Source organism: Trematomus bernacchii, unplaced genomic scaffold, assembly GCF_902827165.1.
Source record: "Trematomus bernacchii unplaced genomic scaffold, fTreBer1.1, whole genome shotgun sequence".
NCBI lineage: Eukaryota > Metazoa > Chordata > Actinopteri > Perciformes > Nototheniidae > Trematomus > Trematomus bernacchii.
In genome coordinates this window covers 3,734,696-3,747,321 of record NW_022987942.1, presented here as the reverse complement: position 1 = coordinate 3,747,321, position 12,626 = coordinate 3,734,696, and positions in this window count along the sequence as shown.

Genomic DNA, 12,626 nt, shown 5'->3' with positions numbered 1-12,626 from the left:
ACCACATTGGTTTGTTATTCAATATGGCCGCCAAAAGCTTTTTTGAATCATTAACATGTCACTTGTTAGACGCTTTTATCCAAAGCTTACATACTCAATACTGTGGGCAATCCCCACAGGAGCACTTTGGGGTGAAGTGTCTCAGGGACACAACGACAGCTGACTGCAGTGGGGTTTGAACCTGTGCTCCCCTGATCCGAACACCAATGCACTTATCCACTGCGCCACACGCCTCCCTATCATGTCCTGAGCCCTCCATCCCCCATTGCTAGTGCCTTCACCATTTAAAATGTTAATAGTCAAATCAAAGGTGTTCCCCGTTTCCTCCTGTTGTGTGCCTGCAGAGACAGACTTCAGAGGTGGAGATCGCCCACAGTGAGACTCTGACTGTGGGGGGCTCTCTGTTATGGGCTGCTCCCCTTCCGTATTTGGACAATGTTGTGTCGTTGTTGCGATTAAACTGATCTTGTATCTTGCATATTCACCTTAGGAAAGTGGGCACGCGATGACAGCTTCCTTGACACACATCATGGCGATGGACCGCCGTGCCATGGTCAGCAAGGAGAATGAAGACCTGCGTGCCAAGGAGATGCACGACGAACGGCTGCTGCATTCACACAAGGCCCAGGAATCGAGGTGGAGCAACAAAATACCTTTCAGGCTGGGCTTCTTGCAGTGCTAAGCGCTGATTAAATCCAACAGGCCTTCAATACAAAAATTAAGAAAAACTTGTCGTTGTGATAACTGTACAATGACTTGTTGGGAGGCGTGTGGTGGAGTGGTCTGGTGCGTTGGTGTTCGGATCAGGGGAGCACAGGTTCAAACCCCACTGCAGTCAGGATGTCGTTGTGTCCCTGGGCAAGACACTTCACCCCAAATTGCCTACACCTGGGACAGTTCATTTTGTATTATTGTGATTATATATATGCCACTGTTATTAATACTGACACTTAATTTGCACTAAGGTGTGTCTGCTGCTGAGCCTACCTATTATTATTATTATTATATAATATATATATATATATTGCCACTGTTATTATATTGTTTTGATACTACTGACACTTATTGATCTGCGGCTGTAAATAAAAGAGAACCTACATGCACGCACTAGCATCATGACTGTTTTGTTTAAACCAGCAGCAGTGTGTGTGTGGTGTAACGTAGTTCTTCAGATGTGTATGCTTAACATGTATGTATTTATCACACTAAAGATGGGTACAAAAGCTTTTTAAAGAGCTTTCAACCTCATCCCATTGTCTTTAACACACATTTAACATAATATACTCATATTATATCCAAATATACAGTATGAGTACTGTTTTGATACTGACATTTCATCTTTGCACTAAGATGTGTCGCACTATTGTAATTGTGTCTGTTGACTGTGGTAAATAAAAGAGAGAAACCAAAGCACTGTACAAAAGATCAGCTTTATTGTCAATTTACAATTTCCATGCTGTTCAGATGCCTCAAGGGCTGTGCGCGTGTCTTGCCCGTGGCGATTTTTTTTAGGTTGCGTCTCCCCAATGTGCTTCCAGGCGAATACAGAGGAGTTGAAAAGATCCACTTTGATCCACTGCACATTGGTGTACACCAGGCCGAGGTTCTATTGTTCACCCAGAGAGAGCGCGGGACACGACGCGTTCGTAGTATTCGCATATCTGGAATACATACAAAGACACAAATTAGCCCTACATAACTCCATAATCCTACATTAGATAGTATTAATGTGATTTAATGAACGTACCATTGCTGTTCTTTGGGCGTGATAACGGTCATCATCCTCAGCTATCCTACGGCGAAACATGTCGATAGCGTGTGCTTTTCGTGGTCCAATCCTTTTGTTAAGGCTTCTTAACCGCCTTCGCCTCCGACTCAGCATTTCTATTGCATTTGAATCGTCGATCTGTATTTGTATTTGTGGCTGAGTTATTGGCTTAAATAACTCAGTTACGAAGCTGTATAACACGACACCAAACGTCAACTCCATACCATGTCTGAGGTCGGAAGGTAAACAGAAGCATACAGCGGAAGCGGAAGTTTTTCTTCTTCTTCTCTCGGTTTTTTGGCGAATTGCAACTTTAAGGTGCATACCGCCACCTACTGTACTCGCCGTGAAGTTGTTACGGCCTGCCAGTAAACCCAAAGCAGAAGAAGAATAAGTGACGTCAGCGGCTCATTTGCCTAATCCACCCCCAGGAACTCATTTTGGTGTGAACGCGATATGCTTTAGTTCATCAGAACTAAAAGAACTCTCATGAACTAAAGTTCTCATGAACTACTGTGGGAAAAGTACTTGGTGTGAACGCGCCGCCTAATGAAAACAAATGTGGAAAAACAAAGAGATTAGATTAATTCCTGTTTCCTTGGCAGTAAACATGCCATTTTGAGTGTGTGAATGCAATACATTTAGTGACTATAGATGAACACTGGCCATTTTGAGCGTACATTACATTTAGCAGACGCTTTTATTTACTATATGAATAATCGTACACCAAATAAATAAGTAATAGATAAAAACAGAGAGATTACATACCTTTCCCGTGGTGGAATTTCATCATCAGAGTCACAACGGTCCGGGTTCCGTTCTGGCTGCAGGAGATCCTCGTCGTCGGACTCAGAATCAACGGGTAACATATCTGCATCGCTGTCAACATTAGTCACAATCTTGTAATCTGCTCCGTTATCTGCTGTCCGCTCTGTGCGCTCTGGGTCCTACTGCAATTCCTGTTGTTTACGTAGTAAACACTAGTGATGGGAATTCCGGTCCCTCTTCTTGGTGAGCCGGATCATTTGGCTCGGCTCACCAAGAGAGGCTCTTTCGGCTCCCAAAACGGCTCTTCAGTTTACCACATATTATACCTTTTATAATTCAATCAAATGTAGCCCTGTTTTGACTAATGATTTATATGTGTACACATATCACTTAAATATTCAATACATCCTTTGTACTGAAGTATTCAAAAGTAAAAATTACATGTTTAATATCAAATTATTTGCTGTGGCCAATTGTTTTCATTGCATTTACAGACCCTTGTATCTCTCTGATACCACCCAATGAATGCACAGACTTGCTTGTGAACCACGCTACACAAAGCAGATAGCAACACCTATAACAAAACCCGAGGTGACAGGGCTTTCAGTGTTGCAGCTCCTAGACTGTGGAACAGCCCCCAGCACATATCCGGACTGCTGAGTCTATTGAACTTTTTAAATCTCAGCTAAAAACTCACCTCTTTGCACTGGCTTTTAATACTAGTTGAACATTACATTTTTACATTTGTATGTGTTTTTTTTTAATATTTTTCTAGTTATTGTGCTTTTTATCATGTTTTTAATTATTGTTTTATTATTGTACTCCCATTGTGTTATTTAATATTATTGCCTGTACAGCACTTTGGTCAACTGAAGGTTGTTTTAAATGTGCTATAAATAAATAAAGATTGAGATTGAGATAAAAACTTAAGCATAGACATTTAAAAAAGGGGCTACTGTATCGACATTTTAAAATTATATTTAAAGAAAAGGCCCTGACTAAACAGCAGGGCTCTATTTCAGTATTAACTATAGAAAAAAGACAGCAACAGCTGACATCAAATCTTGCTGAGCCCAAGGATAATCATAAATAAATAACATAGTGAAAATAAATATATTGCAATGCTCAGTACAGCAGCATCCAACAGTCTCTAATCCTTGGATATTACATGTCACTGCATGCATGCACGGAGCAGCTGTAGCGCGGAGATCATCATATCATTCTGTCTTGTATACTTAACAACAACAAAATAACAACAACAAAAAACGGCTCGTTCGCGGGCGCGAGCCGGCTCCCGTCGTTCACTTAAAAGAGCCGGCTCAAAGAGCGTTCGCGACCGACACATCACTAGTAAACACGGCGTAGAGTCTGCTGCGTAATGGGGTGGCCGCTGGCATTCACAATTTATACTTTACGCAGGACCATATCTATGGAACCCATTGGTCAATTTGAGTGATTTACACCTTTTTCTTAACCATTAGATCCAATAGAATCCGATGGGCAGTTCCAAAATCCACGTAAACATTACCATTGCGGAGGTAATAGAGAAGCAAATGAAGCATATCTGAAAGTACAAGCCTTGACTGCAAAACTTTATACCCAGTTTATTGCCATAAATATGATGATGGATTATCAGTAAAAGATTATACGTGACACAGAGACATTGGATTAACCTTGAGCGGCGTTTTTATTCCGTTGAACACAACTTTTGATCACAAATCAAAAAAGGTAAGATGTAATTATTGTAATATTTTTGAAACCGGATGTTGTTTCTCTTTTCTGGCTGAAAGCTCCGCAAATTCGGGGTCGTACAGTGATGACACTACATGTATGGAATCTGTGGAGTCTCAGCTTTAATCGGATATCTTGTTTGTGCAGTTACGATAAGTAATAAGGGCATTTTGAGAGTGAGTGCTGTGCAAAAGTCCGTTAGCATTAGTTAGCATTTTTTCACAAAATTCAAAGGCTTGGTATTACTCTTGTGTTCTCTTTAGACTAAAAATGGTTCATATCTTCAGTTAGCTGAGATTCTTTCCGTTAATCTGGTGCTACACATTAATAGTTTAATAAATGTTAAGAAGCCCTGAGACATTGTCTAAAAAACAAACAGTGGGAGGGGTCCAATGGGGGGACCGCCGTGCTTAAGAGGTTTAAAAACTGTTTATTTGTCAAGGAAAGGTTGATAAAGCTGTCAATGCTACGCAAAGTATTAGCAATTACGCCTTAACCAGAAGTGTCTACAACCTATGTGGGAATGTGGAAGTGCCCTAGAGGCGGCGAACCATAAGGTGTATAGTTTGAGAACCACTGCTCTAGGGTGCCCCTTTCCAGTGGAGAATATGCAAAATGCTATATGCTAGAGAACTATGTGCACTGGTGCCCTACCACATGCAGCTGGTGCCCTTTTTTTTCACCCCTGCCCATTCAACACCCTTACTTCACCTCTGCCTGTTTCAACAGTAAGTAAGGAAGAGCTTAGTGAACAATAAATGTCAAATTAACATCCACTTTTATGTGTTATAATGTGATAACGATAATGATAATGCACATACATCGGTTATGTTTGTATGGGTGTGTGTATGTGCACGTGTATGTTCTCATGGTTCCCACTAATAATGACACAATAATCAATCACAGTTGGATGCTTATGCTTCTGATCTATAATTCATTTGCATCCTCACAACATATTGACATGTGTGCAGATGTTTGAGGCAGCAAACTTTAACAGACCAGTCAACAGATCAGAACATGGCAAAACAATGGTTGTTTGAGGTAAATACTGTTTCTCTCAAATACAATTAAAGGGATAATACTCCGTTTAACATTATTAAAAGCGACATTCTCACTGATGATTCCTTTGTTTAGCAAACACATGCTGACCCAATTTAAACCCATTAGCACTCACATCAGTGCATGTGCAGTTTCTCATAGGATAATTGAGCCTCTACATCCTCCATTCTCCTACATTCTGATGTATGTGTGTTCACCTGTAATTTATTCAATGATGGAACTCTGAACACATCAAGCTCATTTAACATTTGTTGTAGGATGTGATTTTAAATGCTATTAAGATTATTTTCCAGGCCTCCCTTTGTGCAGATGAGTGCACAGCTGCATATGTGAAGACAATGCTAAATAACTGATCCATCCTTCCTGTCTATCTGGCAGCAGATTTATTATTTCTGCTGCTAGGTCAAAGCGGAAAGATCACATGCTGGCCTCTCAACACCTTTGTTCCTTTCTCATTCAGCATGGACATATGCATTAGTAGACCTGGAAACAGAACCAAGAGCTAACAAGGTGGCGCTTTAATAAGACACCTGACCTCAACATTGGATGGGAAGGACGTCTCAAATAGGACCATAATTGCGACTGTGATATCAGAGAGTACATATATGACATGGGATTATATGCTGTGAGCGTACATTTCAACCCCCAGAACATTATGGCTGTCAATCTCAGCTTTAACCTTGTGGTAAGTATGCTTAGGTCACATTGTCAATTCTAATGAGTTGAACTTATTTTAATATAGCAGGTTTCATTATGAATCATGCAACAACAGTTACTTCTAGATTTCCATTGGCAAACTGAGTGCTTTCTCTCAGTCAAAGTTTATTAAAGCTGATATCAGATATTCTTCTGGATGAAATATAATGTTGTTGCTGCTGTGAACCAAATATGTTACTAAAACTGGACTTTTGGATCATATTTTGGATGGTATGACATGTACTGTATTTGATGTCTCAAGTTACTCTAAACTACAAAGCCCAACATCTCAGCATTAAAATGGAGGGGGTCTAGCTACCTGTTAACTACTACCACCCACGAGAACACCCCACCATTCCCTGTAATATAGTGTGAACATGACATCACTCGACAGTAGACGGTTAAATGTATGATCATTAATCAGTGTCTCCTACACCTACTCTTTATGAGCGGGCCGCCAAGGGAATGGCTGCCCAAAGAATTATTTTGCAACCCATTTATTTATGAATTCATAATCAATTTACCTGTAGACTAAAGCCAAAGACAAAGCCTTTGTTTTACTGTGTTTCTCCTCGATGTACGCCCATTACTCAACCATCTGATATTATCCTATTATTACAACTGTTTATTTGTACAGCCCGGCCCGATGATCCACAGATGAACTGCATGCTGGCAGTTAGAGTTTGAATCCGTGCATCACTGACTTTGATATATCAGAACATTTAAATGTCTTATTTTTGTCAAGAATATTTCGAACCGAGTACACCGGTCAAAACAAACATGGATATATACAATGTATTGACTTATTTCATTCATTCCTTTTATCAAAAATACATTTCAATGCTTATGCTTATGTTTTTCTTTTGTTTAAGGTCAAGCCTTTGACAACAATTAAGTGAAAATAAAATGTGTTGTTCATGCTGCTATTATTTGGATAAATCTTCACATCATTTACTCAGAATAGGGTTCAGAGTTTGTGCTCGAATAGCAAAAATATTTAGTCTAAAAGTTTTGAGATAACCAGTGTCAACTTGTCAGAGTGCATGCTCCTGTTTCCAAAAGTGTCCTTGTGACAATGGCAGCAATGCATGGTACTGAAATAGCCCTGAGGCCAGGACTTATACTTGTGGAGTTGAAAGGTATGTGCTAATTCATCTGACCTTCGCAGGGCAGCAGAAGGACACAAACAGAGTCACTGGAGGGGTTAGGGTGCCAAACTGATCTGGCAGGAGTTCAGAGAGACTCAATCCCTGCCACCAAGCAGCCTAACGGAAACCAATTTAGCCCACCCAAGGTCAGGGCTTCTACGCAGCTTGAGCATGAAACCTAAACAATCCGACTTTCTAATCCCCACCCAGTTACACAATGGAGAGTTCCAAATGCTGCATAAAGCGTAGGCTACTCACGTCTCCCCATGTTATGTAACATTGGTCAAACCCTTCATGTTATTTGGAATCCTAACCCTACAGTAGGGTGGTTTCTCATTACAGTTTCTGTTTCCATATGCTTTGGCTTGTATAATGGGATGTAGAGCTCCCGGTCAGTGGACACTTGTCTTTGATGTTGGCTGTGGTTCCTGAGTGATGATGTGAGATGAAGAGTGAAGCAGCAGTTTCCCAGACACACACACAACCACACAAACATAGAGCAGGGTGACACACAACTGATGGCCCAGTCCGTCAGCCCCAGAGAGAGAGCCACCCTGCCCCCGGAGGTGGGAACACTCAGTACACACAAAGCTGTAATCTTGTTGTTTAGATGTGTAAAAAGCACATTATGTGGGTATATCTGTTATTGGTGTACATAACTGACTTTGGACCATTAATGTTTCAATTCTGGCCTAACGATGGTGATGTTAGAAAACCAAAATCAAAATAATGTGCATAAAGGTTTTGATGTGTGGGTGTGTTTCCCATTGCAGAGTGAGGAGAAGATCCAGAGCTCACCTCACTGAGTGTTCACTTGAACATAGAGAAGCAAGGACTGTTAAGACATCAGATCTTCTTTTGGTGTGCCTAAAAAACACAGGTTATATTAAATAAACAGTTGTAATTTCATCATGTTTATCAATGTCTGTCAATTTCACCAGAGCTCTATGGCAGATCCCAACTGCTGCAGGCAGACCCATGAGAGGGACTGTTGTCAGTGCTGTGTTGTAATACTAAACTCAGTAATGAATCCAAGGCATGGGCTCAGTTGTTAAGGAAAGACAGGAAGCAGAGAGGACGGCTGCCTTTAGTGATCATCAGCTCATTCACTTTTAAAAGATAGGGAGAAAATAATCAAAGCCAGGCTTCTGTTATTGATTTTAAGTGCTAGATGCTATTCATTTTCCCCTCAGGATGAACTTCCATAACTATAGTGTTTCTTTATCTTACCATTCAGCACCATCGTCAGATCGAGGCTGCGAAATCCTTAGAATTCTATTAGATTTTATTCTTTCGTTTTTATTTTATTTTTCATTTTGACCGAAACACTAAGCGGGACATCTTACAGCGTAATATTTACAGTGTCAGTGCTTCCAGGAGAACAAACCATGGCGACACTAATATTAGCATTTTAGCATTTGGGACCTGCATTTCGTTATTGGCTGACATATATGCACTATAGTTATTTTATAATTTATGTAAAGGTAGCCCTGAAAAACAGAAACAAAACAACATTTGGTTAGATTCGCGAAATAACCTCTGTTGTTACCACAACTTTAAGAGATTTTCCTGTTTTGTTCTACAACATAAACTACGTGGAATCTTTTGGTGGTGGTGTTTTGACCTTCAGCTGTAAAATGTATCCTGTTTGATGTGTATCCTGTATGATGTGGGTGTTCCCTTGTGCAGCATGTATGCGCAGTGCACATCCTGACCCCGTGTAGATTTGCATGTTTGGCTGGATCTCAGCCCTGCATGTTCCGGAGCTGGAGAACTCATAAACTGCTGCTCACAGGGAGGTCAAGCTTTGTGCCTGTTCTTGTTCCAGCTCTAACCTCCACACACAAATGCACGTTTTCACAGTTTTTCCTTTAACAACATTTTTCCCTTTGATATGATTCGGGTCAGGCCCCCTGTCGCTATTAAGACCCTATAAAGCAGCGGTGCTGCTGCCAGTTTGGCACGCCATATCCCCCTGGAACCAAAGCCTGAGCGCTGCAGCTCCGGCTGCCGCCATGCTCACTTGTGAAATGCATGATTATGCAAACAGGCTGTTTACCTTGGATTACAATCAATATCGAGCTGCCCTGTGAGATTAGTATTAAAGCGAGCGGCAGGCAGTCGGCCCTGTGAAGTGGGCAGCGGCTGTGTGCAACCGCAAGCAGGACTGTGAGTGCCAGATAAAAGATGAATTATAGATATCAAGCCCCAGGGCTAAACGTGGAGGTGGGTGGGGAGGGGTGGTGTGTGGAGGCGGGGGGAGGCAGTTCACGTCTTGAGTAATGACTCTCAGTGGTAGTGCTCAGAAAGGTTAAAAGGTGGGCATATGTGTAGAAAGCTGATAAATGACAGGATGTATTTTGTGCGTGAGAGGGAGAGATGCAGGCGCATGGCTCACTTATCATGCTGGGAATTATAAAAACTGGTTTAAGAGACGGTTAAAGATGTGTCAGGGACAAGGATTTTCTCCGGTAGAACAGAATTACAATTTGAGGCTGCTCAACTTCAAACACATCGCAATACCTCCAGAGAGTGACGGCATGTAATTCCAACTCTGTGTTAGATGTGCGGGCTCCAACTCTGAGGCTGCAGCTGTGAAAAAGTTGTTAAATGTATACCAGCTATTAGAATGACATGAGTTTCACTGAGCGCTGCTCAGGATGGTGCAGGTGATTCCCAGGTGAGCACCACAACTCCTTTATGAATCTTTGATTTCTCATCAGCCAAGAGACACACATTTAGTCAAATGTGTGAGCAAGCCTCAGAATAGTTACAATTGCAGTATTATTTGGGTGATAATACAACTGTTGCTTGATGTTAATAATGATGTTCTTCTTCTGATCTTTTACTTTAATAATGTGTGTTTCCTTGGAAGGGCTATTATTAATAAGCACAGGTTTATCTTTATTTACAATGAACCCAAGCTGGCCTATACAAGTTTTTTTTGTTACAGGATGTATAACATTAGAACTCAATTCATATCTAAAAATGGACAAAAATACACTTTCTTCAAATAGGGTTGCTAAAGTCCTGACAGATTAAGTATCCCATTTTCTGTAATTAAATCCAAAAATGCTTGGAAATCAAATGAAGGCAGCATAAACAATGTGATCCGTATGATCACATATATATAAGCCTGATAATCAGCTCCTGGTGATTTCTGTGGCAAATCTGGGATTTTTGATATTTTTAATCCCAAATTGTAATATGTATAAAGATGTGGCCAAGTGCAGTTCTGCTCTTTACCCATGCATATCTGTGTTTAAAAAAGAATGAACAAAGATAATGGCAGTATCATAGAGAACAATAGTAAACTATAAGGAAACAAACAAAGTAAACACTGCACAAGAGGATGGAGAGTCCAAATGTGAAGCTGTGTTTGTCCAAAAGTTACATCACCAGGGTCATAATCACGATGCCCACAGGAGCGTGGAGTAGCCACTCACAAAATAACCACAGTCCTCAGATATAAATAGGGCATTGCTGGAGCTCTGACTGTAGATAGATAATAATATGCAATGATTACACATGCACTGCAGCCCGAGCTGCTGCAGGATTAATGTGTCTCACATGAGCAGCAATCTCATTACTGCTCCACTTCCCACTGTGTGAGGCCTGCGCACAGGGAGACAGAGGGATGATGCGCGTTGTGTGTGTGTGTGTGTGTGTGTGTGTGTGTGTGTGTGTGTGTGTGTTGTGTGTGTGTGTGTGGTGTGTGTGTGTGTGTGTGTGTGTGTGTGTGTGTGAGGCTGGGAGATGTTCCAGCGGTGAGGAAAGAGCTCAGACTTCAAAGGTGTGTCAGGGCACGCAGCGCGGCGGCTTGATGCCAGCTCTGTTTGGCCATGTACATTTCATGACAAGAATCTATCTAGTAGTTATCAATCTAGCTTTTTGCACATGCATCATTTTCTGCACTAGCATACCATTTTCGAAGGGTTTGTTGTAAAAAAAACACGAAGGTGCATTACACCCATGTGCATTCACACATTTCATGCCCTCTGAGGTCTTCCCGTGTGTATCGTTTTCTTTTTAGCTTGCCAGCTGTCAAATGCGAGCCAAAGATTCAGTACACCTCTTTATTTTAACCCCCCCCCCCCTACCGACCGCGCAGCTCTCTCACACTGCTGGCCCAGTGTCTTCCTCTCCAGCTCTCTGAACCCAGATCCCCTCTCTGGGGCTGGGCTGTCAAGGTGAACTGAGCCCGGCTCCACTTCTCTCTGCCTGAAGAAGCTGGAAGTTCCCTGAACACGGAAAGCAGGGTTAGAAAGGCTGGAAAATGATTTCAAAAGCAACTTGGGTATAAGTAGCATAAATAAGATGCTGCCACTCCTAACCTACATGTTTTCTCCCTCTTTATTCTTAATTACAAGCCTTGGCTAGGTTAGGAGAAATAAGTTAGAATACGCAGGAATGTTGTTATTAGTTGGTTTGTCAGTGGTATATTAAAGTTCTGGGACAAGTTTTATGAAACATTTATTTTCGAGATTTGAAGTTCATTGGATTTCTCTGTGGAGACATGTTTCGAAACAACAAAGTTACTATTGAAAATACGATAAATGTATATCTGTCAAACTCTGCTCCAAACTGCAGTCCAATAGGTGGCATATGCCCTCCAGCTGAGGAAGATACCACATTGTTGATTGGAGAGGTTAAATAGAGAAAAACGAGTATGACAGTTATGTCAAATACCAACCAGTCTCACGGCATTTCGTGCTATAGTCACGAAATTAATTTAATCTATTGATTCGTGTTCACCAACACCATTTTCCCATTTTTTTCGTGTCACACAGAACGATATTAAAACCAATGTATTTCTATTGGTAGTATGTTTCGTGCCTGCACCACGTCTTTTTGTCCGGTCGGGTCTTGGAAGACCGGAAGCTGTGTGGTTCATAAAAACATTTTCTTACTCAATATCAAGCCACGATTATTGTTTTTATTTAAATTGTATAATGTCGGACTTTTTTTGCCGTCCGCTAGGAAAAGAAATGGGGCTCAGAGCCTCAGAATACTGAAATCTGTATTTTTTAAATCTTTTTTCCTTCTAATTTGTTATTATATGGTGCAGGGACGAAACATACTACCAATAGAAATACATTGCTTCTAAAATCGATCTGTGTCAGAATACTGAAATCAGTATTTTTTAATAATTTGTTATTATTTACATTGCTTTTAAAATTCTTCTGTGTGACACGAAAAAAATGGGGAAATCGTGCTGGTGAACACGAATCAATAGATTAATTTCGTGACTATAACACGAAATGTTGAGACTGGGGCAAATACAAGCCTTCCCTAACCTAAGCCTCACCGCCGCCTATCGGCTTTATGTGATGCTAACTAGCAGTTAGCATTAGCACATAGTAGGGGTGTAGGCAAACAAGGGGTCGTTTTTTACTGAAGGAAAACGTTATCAAGACATGATTTCTAAGCTGGTTTTTGAACTTTAATCTTTGACG